Raw genomic sequence first — 18277 nt, forward strand, 5'->3', positions numbered from 1 at the left:
ATTTATCACGACTGTTTTTTCTCAGCCTATCTACAAATATGAATACAGAGAAATATATCTCTACTTAGGAAGAACAAAGACAATTTTGTGTTGATAATTCAGCTTAAATGAGAGATATGGTAGGGAGTAGAGGAAATGATAGGTAACAGGCACAAATCCCAGGAATGGGAGGAGCTGCAGCCCAGATTCAGGGGATGAATGCCACACAGAAATGCAGATCCTGTATTTCTAGATCTCTGGGTTTTATCTTTGTTTTTTGTTTTACAAACAAACCAAAAATCTAGATTTTTATGTCAAACACATCAATTTTTTAAATTTTAAAGGTTGGCTTATTTATTTTCCTTTCTCAAAATACTACGCTTGGGCTTCCCTGGTGGCGCAGTGGTTGAGAGTCCGCCTGCCGATGCCGGGGACACGGGTTCGTGCCCCAGTACAGGAAGATCACATATGCCGCGGAGCAGCTGGGCCCGTGAGCCACAACTACTGAGCCTGTGCGCCCGGAGCCTGTGCTCCACAACGGGAGAGGCCACAACAGTGAGAGGCCCGCATACTGCAAAAAAAAAAAAATACTACGCTGGCTGAATAAAACAGATATACTAACTGGATTTGGCCTATGACTTTCAGTTCGTGATCTCTAGTTATATTAGTTTCACTTGGTCAAAGTCAAGTGTTAGCAGGACTGGTTCCTTCTGGAGGCTCTGAGAAGAAGGTCTACTTCCTTTCCTCTTTCAGCTTCCAGTGACGACCTGTTTTCCTTGACTTGTGGAGTATTGCTCCATCTCCAAAGCACACGACTCCAATTCTGCCTCTGTCATCACAAGGCCTTCTCTGCTGACTCTGACTGTTCCTGCATCTCTCTTATAAGAAGTGTTATGATTACTTCAGGCCCACACACATAATCCAGGATAATCTCCCCACCTCAAGATCCTTAACTTAAGCACATCTGAAAATTCCCTTTGGCCATATAAGGTAACATTCACGGCTTCCAAAAAATTAAGACATGGACATATGTGGGGGGTAAATACCCAGTCTACCACTTTAGTTTAGAGGCTTAGTTCCTCTCCAGCTTTTGTATTTAAGGATTCTCTCTCAGATCACTTTCTTAGGATGCCATCTTCTTTCTTATGATTCCATTTTCTTGGCCTCCTATCAGAGAAGCCACTTTAGCAAATATTTGGGGGACAGCTGTCATAAGCCCAGCAGTGTGCCAGGGACAAAGGGAAGAAGTAAATACACAAGGACAAATATTCTCTATTTCAAAGATTTCTGATATACTTGGGAAAGCACAAGAATTTACAGAAGGTGCAATATTCTGAAAACTCACTTTATTAAAAAGATTTTCATTAGATCTAGGGGAAAAAATCGGAGATACACACATTTTTTGCAGAAGAATTTTACAAAACTATGTATTATTATCATCAATTTACTGACACTTGACAGAACACCTATTAGTCACCATGTCCACATATGAACTTAATAATCTGTACTAGAGAGGACACAGGCTGTAAAAACACAGGCCCAGGATGAAGGGCCTGAGAAAGGTCAATATCACTGAGATTAAACTCTTGGAGGGGACATGGCCAGAACCACCTTATTCCCCTAAACCAAAATGTATGCCCATCACTACAGCCATAAGCTATTAAGCCAGAAGGGCATCTTTTCACTGGAACCCTAAAGTGGACACCTTTTGGAGTATCTGCCCCATACTCCTACATCCTTTCTCTGGGAAAAACATCTCCCTGTTACTCATTAAAACGCCTTCTTGGCATATCTTTGCAATCACTGACTCCAGCTGATTGAGCCAGTAGGCACTTGCTGCATATACTTCCATCCCTAGACATTTGGAATTAAAACCAAGAGTTGAGTGGGTTGAGGCCTCTAACATAGAAGTCTGGAAGATGAAGAATTATAATTTTTCCCCATCATAGACTGGAGTAGAGAGAACCACTGCCCACAAAGAGAGAGCAAGCAAGGCAAGAAACAATCACACACAGAGAAACTAAAGTGATATCCAGAGAAGCCTCACAACTTTTACGTTTTGCTCCCAGCCACTTCTTTGATTTGGCTGCATTATTGCCTTGAGTTCCAAAAGACAACTCTGTTTCTTTAAATAAATTTTCTGTCTTTCCTTAGGTGAGACCAAGTTGACTTCTGTCATTTGAAACTAAAAAAGCATTACAGTCCCCTGCGAGCTCTCAAAGAGCTTTCCCTGAAGGCTCCCACTCACTGCCGTCTCCGCTGAAAATGTTTCCTGCTATTATTGCATTGGGATGCTTGTCCTTCAGGAACTACTTCAGAAGAATTTGGTGCCTGGCATCTATAAGATTAGAGAACAGAGGACACCTTAGGCAACACAACTCACACATCACTTCTGCAGAAGTGAAATGTTTGGCCTAATTTCTCAAACTAAAGTCATTTTTGGGGTGGTGAAATTTCTCATGTCCCAGTTGCTAAACGGTTTCATGTAAACTTTGAAAGTTTACAGGAATTTGATCCTCATCCCAGGCACTGTCCAAATTTTAAGGAATGAAATGAGGTTTGATAGATACCTGTTTAGTGCTTTCACTTATTAAATAAGTATGTTTTGCCATTTATAGAATATTTTCACTCACAGTACCTCATTTGACCCTCACAACAGTCCAGTGAGAAAGATCCTGTATTCCCATTTTAGAGATTTCAGCAGTGTTGAATGATATGACCTAGTGAAATGGCACTGGATTCTGAGGCCCTTAGTACTTACTTAGGGTAAGTATTAAGTCTAACTAATCCTGATATGCTAATCACGCTGCACAGTAAATGACACATAGTGTTTCAGGAGTGACAAGTCATTTCATCTTACACAGCCACTCCAATCCGCTGATACTGGCTACCTGCAACACTGTGTTGAGAAGGATTCTGGGAGTGCATCTGGACTCTGAACAAGGGCTGTGATTGAACAGTGCCACCTGCTGACATGTAAGGGAGAGGACAGTGGCAGCACAGTGCTCAGTATTTCCATCCCTACAGTAAATGCTCTATAAATGTTCGTTGAGTTAAACCCAATTGGCAGACCCAGGACTGAAAACCAAGTCACCTGATTCTGTTTGCTGGTGTTCTTTCCATTACACTAGACAGCACCTTCCCTCTCACCCCTAAATTCTAAACCAGGTGTGAGAAAACTACAGTCCAAAGATCAAATTTGCCCTGCTGCCTGTTTTTGGAAATGAAGTCTTACTGGAACACAGTCAGGCTCATTTGTTTATGTATTGTCTGCACGTGCCTTCCTGCAACAATGACTGAGTTGAGTAGTCACAACAGAGACCAGGTTGCCCACAAAGACTAAAATATTTACCATCTGTCCCTTTATAGAAAAAGTCTGGCCAATCCCACTCCTAAACCAAATCAAAGAAGTTCAAAGCAGCTCCAAATAGATCAATGTTATTCTACCTTTTTTTTCTCCACAGAAGAAAATTGCCACCTTTGAGCTTCGGTGACCACATAAGGTACACCTTACCATCATTAACATTCTAAGGTAAAGGAGGCAAGTGTGTACTCCTTATTTGCACATTCATGGATTGGCATTTAGAAAAGAAGTATCTGTAATATGAATTAAGGACTTTAACTATGTATGCCTGAGGTAATTTATTCATTGAAGAGTAAAAGAAAAGTACACCATAAAATGGTAATAATCAAATTAAAACCTACTGTAAACTCCTATTCGCCAAGGATCCAATCAGCCAGAGATTCATTACTTTTTTTTTTTTCCTTTATGGGGAGAAATACTAAACAAGGATTGGTTAATGAAATTGATGAGAGAAACAGTTTTCAGCATATCCGCTCATAAATAAGTGACTGATTTTCATAATTACAATACTAAAGCCTTATGAGTCATGTAAAGAAGACTTAGTAATCTTTGTGAGACTTAGGGGACAATATTAAGCTAACCAGTGTTAATGAGCCAAGTTGCCCAAGTTCTGAACACACAGGAGAATAGTACATTGGTTTATCTTTTAACTTTTGGTTTTTATGCAGTATTATAGGAGTTAACCCAAGGAACAGAAAGAAAGAAAATGTATTGAGTTCGTTCTCTCCTTCTCCAACAGATTGTGTGGATCACCAAACTACACAATACAACACTCACCTTGGTGATCATTAAATACTTGTGAGCAATAAGGTAATTTATACATCGCCACCAACTGCAGTGGGAGAAAATGATAATAAAACAAACACAAACATGCAATGTAGTATCAGATATTATGGGGAAAACATCGTGATAGAAACTCTTCTGGGTTGATTAAAAATATGGTGGCTAATAATTCCTCACATCCAAGTACATACATATTACTCCTGAGAAGAAGAAGTGGATCTATTCTCTTCCCCCTTGAATCTGGGCAGGGCTTGTGACTTACTCTGACCAATAGAATGCAGCAAAAGTGGCATTCTGAGATTTTCCAACCAGGTCTTAAGAGAACCATCTCCCTCTTGGAATCTAGCTGCCGTGCTGTGAAGAAGCTCAGGCCAAACTCTAGAGTGAGAGAGGCCACGTGGAGGGAAGCCCTGCCAAACAAGAGGCCATCTTGGACATTCCTGCTCTTAGCAGCTCCCCACCAAATGCAGCTGCTTACCCAGCTGAGCCCAGGAAACCCACAATAATAAAGTGTTGTTTTAAGACACGATATTTTGGGGCGGTTGGTTACATAGAAGTAGATCCTCAAACAGAGACATGTTTTGTGGGGAAGATCATTTAGACTGATGGTTAGAAATGGACTTATGAGAAGCTGTTGTTTGAGCTGAGTGAAAAGAAGGAACCAGCTGTGAGACTCTGGTGGCAGAGCATTTCAGGCAGAAGACATAGCAAGTACAAAGCCCCGGGGCAAGAATAAGCTTGGTGTGCTTGAGAAAAAATTAGAAGCCTGATATCACTGCAGTGTAATGAGGAACGTTGAATCAGAGAGAGGGAGGGACTAGATCCTGGAAGGACTCCTAAGCCATAGTAAGGAGTTCAGATTTACTTTTAAGCCAGTGGAAAACCACTGGAGATTTTTAAGCAAAAAATGATACAAACTGATTTACGTTTTGAAAATATCATTCTGGTTGCTGTGTATAACTATGGCTTTTTCTTTCCTAGAAATTTTATATAAATGCATTCATACAAAATACAGTCTTGTGAGTCTGACTTCCTTCACTTATAATGTTTTTGAGATTCATGCATACTACTGTGTGTATCACCAGTTTCTTCCTCTTATGCCTAGATGGATTCCAGTATATGCATATGTCACATTTTGTTTATCCATTCACCAGCTGATGGGCATTTGGTAGATTTCCCACTTGGGGCTAATACAGATAATTCTACTACAAATATCTGCATATAAGTCATTGTGTAGACACATGCTTTCATTTCTCCTGTGTAAATATCTAGGTAAGTATATGCTCATGGAAGGGTATGTTTAACTTTTTGAGAAACTGTCAAACTGTTTTCCAAAGTGACTGTACCATTTTACATTCCTTGGCAGCAGTGACTAACAGCTCCGGTTTCTTCACATTCTCATCAACACTTAGTGCTGTCTTTTTCATTTGGGCCATTCCAAGTAGGTGTACTGTGGTATTTCACTGTGGCTATAAACTGCATTTTCCTATTAACTAATGATGTAGATCCTATTTGCTTTAATGTGCTTATTTGGAGAAATAGCTACTTGAATCTTATGCCTATTTTTTATTATTAAGTTATAAGAACTCTTTATATATTCTGGATATATGCTCTTTGTCAAATATATGCTTTGAAAATATTCTCTCCCAGTCTGTGGCTTGCCTTTTTTTATTTTCCTAATGGAATCTTTTGAAAAGAAAACATTTCTCTCTTTGGTGAAATCCAATTTTCTTATTTTTTGTATAGCTTGCTTTTGTGTCCTATGTAAGAAATCTTTGCCTAACAAAAAAATCAAGAAAATTTTCCTCTATATTTTCTTCTAGAAATTTTATAGTTATAGTATGACATTTGGGTCCACTATCCATTTCTTCAGCAGAATTTTATGTACTGCCAGATCACATTTGAGGGTCATCTCTGCTTATCTTAAGGAGTTTAAATTCAGTAGGTTAAAATTTATTTTATAAGTCAAACAAGTAATAGGTAATCTTTGGAAAAGGAGGGATCTATCTATTTTTCAATCATTATATCTTGGCCAAAACTGTGTATTCCCAGTCATGGACTCATTTACTCTATTAAATGCATCTTGAAACTTCTTCACACGCTCCACCCTAAATCTTCTTGATGTTGGGAGTGAGGGCAGGGGGTAGGGAATGTTCTTCTTACTCCTAATATTTCCTTTCATGTGATGGGAGATCCACTAGCTTAACATCTCGAACTCCTTCTGCTCCATCACTTATCCCCCAGGGAAGAAAAGAGAGGTATCTAGTTGTACGTTTGTAACTCTGCCCCTTGTCTCCTCATTGGGAGATGGTGCATATGCAGAGAATGTGTTCCCACTTGCCCTCAACCATGCAGTAAACTTGGTGTAAAGGTCCCACCATTGGGAATGGGGTTGAAGGGAGCGGGGGGCCAGCACTGCCTGTGACTGGATGGTAAGTCTCTCTACCCAGGGATTTATTATTAGGAAGCCCACTAGCCCACAGATAAAGGCCACATCCTGCAATATCAGGTTTATCCATAATAAAGGTAATATTTTGGCTCTATTTGCTTAATCTGTTCTCTGGTTTCTCATTTGGTTCAGAACTCAGATGTGGAAGGCTGTCATTTGCTTGAACACCCCCAAATATTTCCCAAATGTCATTCCTTTGGTTTTCCTAACTCTATCCCTCTGACCTTGTAAATTTTTGTTTCTCTCTTCCTATGGCCAACAGATTGAGAATTCATATTTATAGACAGCCAGCATCTTTATCTTTAAAGTATTATTACAAATTTTTTTAAATACAAATGCACAAAAAAGGAAGAATATTAACATTACTTATTCTTCCACCCTCTAGAAGTGTGCACTCCAATCAGGTAGACACTTGCACTACATGGCTATTTAAATTAATTATAATTAACATATTAAAAATCCAGTTTCATAGTCATACTAGCCACATTCCAAGTGTCTGATAACTACATGTGACTAGCAGCTACTGTATCATGCAACAAAGGTAGAGAACATTTCCATCATCATAGGAAAGTCTATTGGATAGACTGCTCTAGAAAAAATTTGGGATTTAATATGGCCTTCTATATTAAATATATATATTTATATGTATATAAATGTACATATATATTCATATTCCACCCTTCCATAATATTGTTTCTGGTGGCTCTGCAAAGTATTTTTCTGTATTGATTTCTTTACTCTAATTTCTTTATCCAGCTGTTGGATACAAACTCTTTCAAACTTCCTTCATTACAGCCAATGATGCACTGAATATTCTTGAATACCTTCAAACTGTCTTAAGCTCCTGCAATGACTTACAGAGTCAAATGGCACACATACTTTTCACATTGCTAAGAGTTATCATCAGGTATCAATAGAAAGGGGACCCTGGCTTGGAACACATCCAGCCCTCCTACTTGTCTGAGAGAAGTGGAGAATAATTTAGAATGACTTTACTTCTTTACAGAAAGCCGCTAGAAAAGCAAAAGGGCCAAAATGTGAGCTGTTAGTTAATATGTTAAGGATTCCTGGGAGTTTGCTGATTGCAGTCACATGAACATGCCTCCTGGAAGCCGCTGCTCTTTTTTATTCACACCCCAGGAATATTTCTAGTGTTCCTTTAAACACAGTGAGAATCAAGTTGTTCTCATAGAGATGCTTGGAACCTTTCTGGCTGGGAACTGGATAGTTAACTTAAGGCTAACCACGGTGTGTTTTGCCATTGGCATGTCCTCTTTCTCTGCTTGGCATCTCCTGCCACATCATATGTGATACTGTTACCACTTTGGTTTCACTAGGGTGGCTAAGGGTATCTCCCAACATGGAAGGCACTGGAAGCACTTTTCCAGCTGTGGCAGGAGAGTGTAAAGAAAGACTCTAGAGACAGACTGCCCGGCTCTGGATCCTCACTCTGCCACTTGTTAGCTGGGTGACTTTCCCATGTTAAGAAGTCTTTCTTGCTTCAGTTACCTCATCCACGAAATGTGATAATGAATAGCATGATCTTACATGTCTGGCACATATTAAGCATTATGTAAGTGTCTGATACCTTTATCTACCTTTACCCATACACTGTGCTTCTGGTGGGATGAGAGAGCAGCAAGTTCAGTCCACCAAATCATTAGCTAAAATTGAACCTGAGTCAACTAAAATACCTAAATCAGCATCTCCCAGAGTGTGCCACATGGGTGGCACATTTCCTCCGTAGGGAGAATGGGTTATGATTAAATCAGTTTGGAAAATGTTGCTCCTCTCCTAGAGTTAGAATACACATTAGCAAATCCGGGGTTCTGAGAAGTCCTACAACAAAGAAACCTGTTGACTTTAATTTAACTATGCATTTTCCAAAATTATTTGATGCAGACATTTTTCACTGCATAGCCCCTCCTTGAGAACAGGCTTTGGGCAATGCTGCCCACCTATTAGCACAGTGTCTTTATTTTATTTATTTTTTTATTGGAGTATAGTTGTTTTACAATGTCATGTTAGTTTCTGCTGTACAGCGAAGTGGAGTTCCCTGTGCTATACAGCAGGTTCTCATTAGTTATCTATTTTATAAATATTAATGTATATATGTCAATCCCAGTCTCCCAATTAGCGCAGTCTCTTTAAAGACATCAGTTTGTGAAAGGAACCATTAGCTGTATTTTCCCTCAGAGACATTTGTTAAGCTTCCTCCCCTCACCCCCATCTTGTGCTTGTACTATTGATTTATTTAAACTTTTGGCAGAACTTTACATTCTTTCTAATCAGTTCTATCTTATCTAGTCAGCTCCTGTCTTTTATTTTAGCTTACCAAGATTTGGGGAGAATCTTATGATTAAGTATGTATTCCGGCTTGTCTCCCAGAAAATTTATCAGCTTGATGTATTTTGTCTTCTTCCAGGCAATTGGCAAAAATATCAAGGAGAGTAGGCTCAAGAATAGTGCCAGTCTGCTCGGGATTGTTTTCAAATTGTCTGGGTCAGTGATATCCAACAACCCTGAAAATAATTCTCACTAATGTGTTGGTGGTAACAAATATTAAAATCAAATATTCTTCCAAGTATTTTGATAGGAGCCTGGCTGAAGACATCACCTCTGATGAAATGAAAAACTGGTTTTATTACAAGTAACTGCTAGTCAATTGGTGGCTGAAGGGGGCATGCTTTAAGATAGGTTTGGGCCACCTCTGGGACCCACGTATTTACCATAGATTCAGAAGGAAACAGTTGCAGTATATGTCACATATCTGCAAATTTGGCCTTATCCTAAAGCCGAGACTAATATTCTTCCTTCTGCCTGATCCAGTGGCAGGCCTTGCATACATCTGGGGTCAAAGATAATTTTGGAACCTCTTAGGCTTGCAGCCACCGAATCTATTCAATCCCTAGCACTAGCCCCGCACAGAGTTTCATTGATTAGCTACGATAGAATTTCTTTAGCAAAGCACAATTTATATTAACAAAGCAAAAGCAATAGTTTAATAAAATTGCTTTAAAATCAAAGCAATATAATCAAAGTCATCAGAACCGGTAATCAAAACAAATTATGAAAACAGGAAATCCAGGAAGTGTTTTATATTTCCCTTTTGCAAAGGACAGTGGGATTCTATTAAAACAGAGTTTATTGTTCTTCATATTCAAGTCTATTAAGGTTACAATGATGCCAAAGCCCCTTCTAAATAATATTATCATATTTTAAGAGGTATATTAAAAGTGTGTTTTAAAAAGATTATTTGGAAAATAAAGTGCCTTTGTAGCACATGAGGAATTGTGGAAAGAACGAGGGGAGATAAGACAAGTGTCTTAAAACATTTAAATATTGAAATGTGCTTCATTACAACTTCCACTGGCATTCAGTAATGATCACCAAATTATGTCAAGCCAAGACCTTGCTGCTGTGCTCCAGACCAAAATTTCCAACCAACTACTAAAACTTATCTCTTCAGAATTACAAAGAACACCTAAAAATTCACAGGTCCAAAACTGTACTCATTATATATCTCCTCAAACCAGCTTCTTCTCCTTTGTTACCTATGCTAGGAAATGGCACTAACAGCTCCCGGTCACCAAATCAGCTATGCGGTGTCATCTTAGACTCTCTTCTCCTCATCCGTACAACTGGCGACTCATAAAATCCAGCTCTGGGGCTTCCCTGGTGGCGCAGTGGTTGAGAGCCCGCCTGCCGATTCAGGGGACGCGGGTTCGTGCCCCGGTCCGGGAAGATCCCACATGCCGCGGAGTGGCCGGACCCTGCTCCGCGGCATGTGGGATCTTCCCGGACCGGGGCACGAACCCGCCTCCCCTGAATCGGCAGGCGGACTCTCAACCACTGTGCCACCAGGGAAGCCCAGCTTACACTTTTTGAGTGTTTCTATGTGCTGGTCCTCATTCCAAGTGCTTTACCTATATTAATTCATGAATGGCCTTAAATATTACTCAAATCCTTTCCTTCCACTCCATTTCTACTGCCAGCTTCCTAATTCAGGGCTTGTCATTTCTCCCTTGGACCACACTGCTTCCTAATGGATGTCTCTCACTCTGGCCACCTCAGCCCTCTGGTCTCTCCTCCCCATTGGGACAAAGAGCCTTTCTAATTCTGAAACCTGATCTTGTCACTTCTCTGTTCAAAATTCTTGCATGGTTTTCTGTGGATGACAGGATAAAATTCAAATTCCCTCGTATGAAGATGGACAAGCACTCTTCAGCTGCTCCGTTTACTCTCCACCTTTTTGCACTTCCTTTATGAATCACTTTGATGTCCTGAAACACAGCACACCAGTTCGTTCCCCGCCCCTGCCTGCATACAGCATCTGTAGGCTGGCCTGCCCTCCCCTGCTCCATGCTGGCTCTTGAACTCCTTTACTCCTTCAAATCCCAGTTCACACTTCACTGTGTCTTTGAAGCCTTCTTTATCCAACTCCAAAGTCCTAGCTCTGTATTTGTATTTATTTTCTTTACACATTTCCGTCCCCTAATATACAGCGAGCGCCATAAAAACAAGTCTAAAACTTTACATATTTTGATATCTTCAGGTCCCGACTGTACAGCCTCCTTTCAGCAATAAAAGTTTTACTCCACGGAGAGTGGGAATACATAACCTCCCTTCTAGTTCCAACATTCTATAACCTAATAGCTTTCAAGACCTAACTATATACAGGGCATGCTTGATATTATACAGATATGAATCCCAGTCATCCCTCCAGTCATTCATCAATGGCTGTCTGAAGATAAGGTATTGATGTGTGCCAGATGGCATATTCTAAAAATTGCCACAACAGTATCTCCCATCCTTCATGGTCTTCTTGCAATGGACGTGACTCTCTGCCCATTGAGAGGTGAGACATGTTCCTTCCCCTTGAATCTGGGTGGGCTTGTGACTTTGAAAGAAGTGCTACTACATGACTTTCAAAGTAAGACCATAACAGGTGATACAATCTCTGCCTGGGACTTTCGGGGATGCTCACTGATAGAAAGCAGCCACCATGCTCTCAGGAAGCCCAACATCGACATGGAGCCACCATGTGTAAGTGTTCCTGCCAACAGCTACAGCTGAGGTTCCAGCCACTCCAGACTTGTTAAAGAGGCTGCACGTGATATCAGCCTTCAAGTTACCCTGAGACTTGGAGTCTTTCCCACTGACATTTATAGAACAGAAACAGCCCATCCCTACTGTGCCCTTTACAAATTCCTGGTCCACAGAAGCTTGAGTATAATATAATGGCTGTTCTTTTATGCCAGTAAATATGGTGTGGTTTATTATACAGTAAGAAAACTGATACAATAAGCAATAAGGTAGGGCAACCTTTCTTCTACTGCTCTAAGAGAAACACTGGTGCCCTGGGAGGTATCACCAAGTTTCCTGAGAAAAAATAAAGGTGTGGGAGGGAATTCCCTGGCGGTCCAGTGGTTAGGACTTTGTGCTTTCACTGCCGAGAGTGCGAGTTCAATCCCTGGTTGGGGAACTAAGATCCTGCAAGCCTTGGCCAAAAATAAAAAATAAAGGTGGGGGAGAGAGTGGTAGTTCTGTGATCACTCACACTGTATCTTTTTTAAAATTTCCATTGCATAAAACTAATGGTTTTAAGAACTTCAGAACATCAGGTCTTGAGATACAGATGAGACCATGACAGTAAAAGGCTATCTTTATAGAATTTAGATTCTAATCAGGAGCGATAAGCATTAAACAAATGAATAAACAAATTATGGGTAAATAATGTCACTTAGAGGTATCTGAAATAAATGACGATTGCATCAATTAATTAAAAAAAAAAAGAACTCCAGAAGCAACAACCCAAGGCACCTAGCACTGTCAACACAGTATTCCCCAAATATATTTAACAATGGACTCCTTTTGTCATCATACACAAAATATGCCCCCCCAAACTACAGCTTGTAGAATAGTTTGAAACACTGGGTTAAATTCACCAAATCAAACAATCCCAAACACTGGCCAATTGGAAGAGAATCTTATTTTGTTTCTAAAGCATTATACTCAGGAGGGGCGGCCTTAAATGAGAAGCACAAAACAGTCAGGTTGTGGTTGGAAGGCTCAGCTAGCCTTAGCGCCTCCCCTCAGAGGTTCCTACAGGAAATCAGTCCCTATGAAGTAATGAGAGGGGGAAGGGGAAGGTATCTGATAAGACCCCGTGCGTGTGTAGTTTGCATAGAGTGTGCAGGCCCAGCTTCAGCTGTACTAACAGGCACACAGGTGTCCCTGGCAAAGAATGACCGGTCTGAATGCATTCAAGGAAAGGAAGGATGGGAAAACAGGGAGACACCTGCTCAAAGAGAGACTCTATTTCCAAGCAGTAAAAACCCTTGTTTTGCTGCATGGCTTCTTTTTATTTCAAAATAAAAAGGATCCACAAGCCAGAGTGGGAAAGTGATCCCAGTGGCCCAGAACAGTTAATCTTGGTTGTTCACACAGTGATAGGAGCCTTGGAATCAGTGAGTCTGTCTCATGCCTGGGGCTTGAGGCTTAGGTGGCATATTCAGTTCTCAGGTTTCCTATCCACTTATGTTCTGCATCAGAACACCAGAGCCTTGCTCTTTCAGTGTGATTTGATGCTGATGAGAGGCAGGATGGTACACAAGGTTATGCATCACCTCGAGCCAAGTGGCTGGCTCCCAGCTCAGGTTACCTGGGCTGTGGGTGAGCGCCACTGCCACCTAGTGGCCATCTTTCAAAAGCACACTATTCTTCTTCCACTTTCAACAGTCCCGATTGCCCAGACTTAAAGGAGATGAAATTCTCCAGATCAAGAAAGACAGAGTAAAATACCATATCTTTAGCTTTATTTCAAAGACATCCACTGGTTAGCACCTTGAAATTATCTTTCATTTGAAAATCTAGAAGAGGCAAACCATATAGCAGAAAGGTCCTGGGCTTTGTCTAAATGGAGCTGGATGGGCAGTTTAAAAATGTGCGATTATGAACTGTAATAAGTACCACAAACTGGGGGGCTTAGAACAACAGAAATGTATTATCTCACAGCCATGGAGGCTAGATGTCTAAAATGAAGGTGTCAGTAGGGCTGGTTTCTTCTGGGTACTTTGAAGAAGAATCTGTTCCATGCCTCTCTCCTAGCTCACAACGGTTTCTGGCAAGCCCCGATGTTCCTCACCTTGTGGACACATCACTCCAATCCCTGCCTCCATCTCTAGTGTGTTCTCCCCATGTGTCTGTGTCTCTGTTTCCTCTTACTAGAAGAACACCAGTCATTGGATTAGGGTCCACTCTAATACAGTTTGACCTCATTTTAACTAACTGCATCTGCAAAGACCCTATTTCCAAACAAGGTCACATTCGGAGCTTTTGGGTGGACGTGAATTTGGAGGAGACACTATTCAACCCAGTATAATGACAGTATGTGAGTAGAGGGGAGAAAGAGCAATTGGGTCCTTTTTGCATAAACTGCATCATTACTGCAACTATGAAGTCTTTATATTTTTCTATTTTATTTAAAGGGGATTTGCTCCAAAAAATTATTGGTCTAGGCCCATCTTCTCCTGTAAGAGATGAGGACAATGAAACCCAGAGATGGAAAGTAGATGGCCCAAATTAGTGACAGGGCCAAGAACAGGACTCGGTGCAGATCACCTCTCCTTCCCCTACACAGCAACACCACCCAAGGCAGCAGCTCCATTGCTACCGCTCCTGTTGTGGTGGTGGTGGTTGTTTAATAGCAGAGCACCCTGCTGGGCACTGTGGTAGGCAGAATAATGCCTCCACCAAAGATGTCCACATTTTAAGAAATTTCATTCACTTATTCATAATTCAAACCCCATTTATTTAAACTCTGCTACACAGATATCTTGAGACAATTTTATTTATCTGTACATTCACTGAATCTTTTCAGCAGCTGTTTATTAGGAACCTACTACTTCTAGAAATGATGGATTAAGAAGTGAACAAGACTCATAAAATCCCTGCCCTCAATGGAGCTTACATCCTAGTGGGAAAGACAGATAGTAAACATGTCATCAAATGATTATGTAAGAGTTTCAAATAGTGCAAAGTTTTAAAAAGTAGTGATGGGACACAGTGTAACTACGTAAAAAAACCCAGAGGACATGAAGAGCACTGTAGCCAGGGTCAGTGAAGGTCACTTAGGGGATGTAACATTTAAACTGAGATCTGAATGAGAAGAAAGCAGCCATGTGACTATCTGAGGAATGAGTATCCAAGCAGAGAGAACAGCAATGGCAAAGACGCTGAGGTAGAAAAGCTCTATATCTTTAAGGGACAAAAGAAGGCAAGTGTGGCTGGATGGTCAGAGTAGTTAGGGGTAGGTCGTGGTGACTTTGGTAGAGAATCATAGGCAACAGATTCAGAGGCAAAGACTGGGGACCTTTAAGAAACATGATATTGCATCTAGATTGTATTCTAATCACAAAGAGAAGCTATAGGAGTGTTTTAAGCAAGAGAGAGATACGATCTGATTTATTGTGGGAGAAACAAAGATTTTTAGAAGAGCTGTTCCCTGTCCAAGGACAGAGGTGTAGCCCTAGACCAACCTGTGTGGGAGGATTATGAGAATGCCCGTGGGAGGAATTAAGTCATCTCATCAACCTTCGTAGCTGATTTAGACAAAGGAAGTGAGAAAAAGCGAGGAGACAGAGAGCGTCCCATGAGCACACGCAGCATAAGCAAAGGCACTGTGGCAGACAGTGTATGTGGGCAGGGGTATTGTAGCAGGTCTGAATTAGTGAAGAAATACAGTTAAGGCACAGCATGGTGAGGTCTGAGGTAGAGCAGAACAGGACAATTCCTGGAAAGGCCTTGTATATGCTGGGATAAGAAACATGGACTTGATCCTTTGGGTAAGATATCAGAGGATTTTAAGCAGCATGGCCAAAGGATCCAGTTTATGACTTAGACAGAGTAGCCTGAAGGCACTGTTGAAGTCAATGTGACAACAAGAAGAGATGCAGAAGGAAAGTTAGGAGGCTGATTAAATAATCCAGATAGGAGTTGATCAGAACCTGAACATAGTTGTGTTGGTAGTAATAATAATTAATAATAGCATTAACATGTTGTGGTACTTACTCTGTTCCAGGCACTCTTTTAAGCAATTAATAAATATTAATTCATTTAATGCTCACAAAAATCCCATAAGGTAAGACCTATTACTATCCCAATTTTACAGATGAGGAAACTGAGATAGAAGGTAGTTTAAATAACTCTCCTAAAAGTAATAGAGCAATACAGTAATAAGAAATAAGTGGTAAAGCTGGGAGTGAGGATGAAGGGAAGGAATTCCAGAAATACTTAGGGGAAAAAGTATTTCAAGGTGTTTAAGGAAGAAATTGGTAACATTTTCTGAGTAGGAAGAATTATGAAAATATCCTACATTTCCAACTGTGCCTTCGGTGTTTGACTATGGCACTGAATGAGATAGAAAAACAGTGGGTAAACCAGTAGGCCTGTCAGGAAATGGATGGATTCAGTTTGAGATGTTCGAAACACCTGTGGAATATCCAAATGGGTATAGGTGAGCAGCAATGTGGAAAAGTAGTTTACTTTTCTTCTTTAAGTTTTATTAAAATATAATCAGAAAGATGTCCACATTTTAATCTGTAGAGCCTATGAATAAATTATGTTACATGTCAAAGGGGAATTAGGATGCAATTGAAATTAAGATTGCAAATCAGCTGACCTCGAGATGAGGAGATTATCCTGGACTCGCCAAGAATGTCGAATGTAATCACAAGGGTCCTTAAAAGTAGAAAAGGAAAGTCAGAGTGTCAGAGAAAGATGTGAACACGAAAGAAAGGCACAGAGAGATGAACGTCATTGGCTTGTCGAAGATGGAGGAAGGGGACCACTAGTCAAAAAATGTGGGTGGCTTCTGGAAGCAGGAGAAAGCAAGGGAACATTCTTCCCTAGAGCCTCCAGAGAGGAACACAGTTTTGCCAACACCTTGATTTTAGCCCAGCGAGATCCATTTTAGATTCTGACCTCCAGAACAGTAAGATAGTAAGTAAATGTGCGCTGTTGAAGCCTCTGATTTTATAGCTTTTTGTTAGAGTAGCAATAGAAAACTAATATAGATGCTCTGAGGAAGAATCTCTGCTCGATAACAAGAAGTCTGGAGTTAGTGATGGTAGGGTGGTTCGGGTACTCAGTGAGATCATGAAGGACCCGGGTGCCCTCTTATCAGAAACCTCCACACAACCCCTCCAATAATACTTTATTACATGTCTTATTGGTCCAAACTGGGTTATACAGAAATACCTAGTTGCAAGGGAAGGTGAGAAATCTAACATCTGGCAAAGAGTAACAGCATTATCAGGACTAGATCAGCCGAGTCGTGATTCATTGCTTGGAGCTGGGAATATTGCTGCCCTGAAACCCGCTGGTAAGGATGCAGTGAAGACGGGTATAGGGAGGTAAATAACCTTTGGCAAAGATATAATCTAGCATCTGCCGGACTCTGAGAAGCTTAAAATTCACAGGTGTTGGGACAACTATTCATTTCTAAAAAAATCTAAAAATCCAAATAAGACACTTATATAACCAGATGCCCCCAATCAGATAAACACAACATACAAACAGAGGAGGCTAAAGTGCACTAACTATGTATAAGAATTAATACTTTCAATAGGTATAGAAGGCAAAAGTCACCGTTCCCACTTATCTCTGAGATAAGGAAACTCTCTCTTAGTCTTAAGGAGGTTAAGTGATGTACCCAAACCCATCGAGTGAGCAAAAGTCGATTCTCATTCTGCTTTTCCCTGGTTGAAAGAGTAAAGAGGAGCAATCAATGTTAATTAAATGTTGGTAGTTAGAAACTTCACAGATCTATCGAGAAGGGCACCTGAACTGTTACTGTTGTTACTAGGAGGCCACTGAACACGACCAGTTCTGAGGAATAAGGACGGGAAGCATACAGGAGGCACGGGGGATTTTTTCCTCCTCACCTCTGGAACGATTGAATCAGAATATGATTCTTCTGTCCCAAGAAATTAAGTTTCACATAACTTCAAACTCTTCAGAAATTGAGGGCTGCTTATAGTCTTAGTTATAAAAAAAAGTCATTCCCTTGGCCTGCACCAAAGAGTGATTTCGTAATAGCGGTTACCTCTGAAAAGGAAAGAAAGGGAATGGGATCAAAAGAGGCAGACAGGGACTTTCAACTAAAACCATAATGTTTAATCTCTTAGAAATATGAAAAATCTGAATAAAAACAATGGCACAATATTAAGAGGTATAAAGCTAGCTGATGGGTATAAAAGCATTTGTTATAGTATCCTATTTTTTTCTCTAAATCTATGAAATGTCTCCCAATTTAAAAAAATATTTTTTTAATTAAAAGATAATATTAACTCCACAGTGTAAGTGGGTTTTATTCATTATTCATTAACTATATGTGAGTTAAGTGGTAGCTGTGTGCTAGTCACGCTTCTAGACGCTTACAAGCAAGACCCACAAAATCACTGCCTCCATGGAGATGACATTCTTGTCAAGGCAGACAGGAAACAAACAAGGCCATTGCAGTGAGTGTTAAGTGTGTTACAGGAACAAAACAGAGGAACGTGATAAATAGGGACCCAGAAATTGTTGATTCTCATGAGGTAGACAGGAAGAGGAACATGGCTGAGGAGCTGACATTTGATCTAACACGTGAATAATAAAAACAAGTCATTCAAAGAATAAGGAAAAGAGTACTTCATGAA

This window comes from Phocoena sinus, chromosome 8, assembly GCF_008692025.1.
Source record: "Phocoena sinus isolate mPhoSin1 chromosome 8, mPhoSin1.pri, whole genome shotgun sequence".
NCBI lineage: Eukaryota > Metazoa > Chordata > Mammalia > Artiodactyla > Phocoenidae > Phocoena > Phocoena sinus.